Source organism: Nannospalax galili, unplaced genomic scaffold, assembly GCF_000622305.1.
Source record: "Nannospalax galili isolate Female #2095 unplaced genomic scaffold, S.galili_v1.0 scaffold763, whole genome shotgun sequence".
NCBI classification, from domain to species: Eukaryota; Metazoa; Chordata; class Mammalia; order Rodentia; family Spalacidae; genus Nannospalax; species Nannospalax galili.
In genome coordinates, this window is record NW_008349451.1 from 1,296,598 (window position 1) to 1,297,176 (window position 579).

Below are 579 nucleotides of genomic sequence, written 5' to 3' on the forward strand. Positions count from 1 at the left end.
TACAACTGACTGATCAATGCAAACTATGAAAGCCAGAAGAGCCTGGACCAAGGTATTTCCATTTCTACATGACAATAGATGCAAGCCCAGAATAATTTACTCAGCAAAAATGTCCATTATAGTTGAAGAGGAAAGAAAACTCTTCCATGACATATATATGCTGAAAGAATTCATGTCCACAAAATCAGCCTCTCAGAGAGCCCTGGAAGCAATACAAAGAGCTGAAGAAAGGAATGACTATATCAAAGGGATTGTGGAAAGAAATCCAATGAAGGTATAAATGTGGAAAAGTACAGCTATAGCAAGAATGTAAACAGAAATAAAAATGACAGGATTCAATGCCCATCTTTCATTAATAACTTTAAATATTAATGGACTGAACTCCCCAGTCAAAAGACACAGACTATTGAATGGATTAATAAACAAAACCAATATTTTGGTTGTCTGAAAGAAACTCATCTCACTTTCAAGGACAGGCACTACCTTAAGGTGAAAGGATGGGAAAAAAATATACCAAGCAAATGGCACCAAGAAAAAACCAGGCATTGCAATTCTAATATCTGACAAAATAGACTTCAA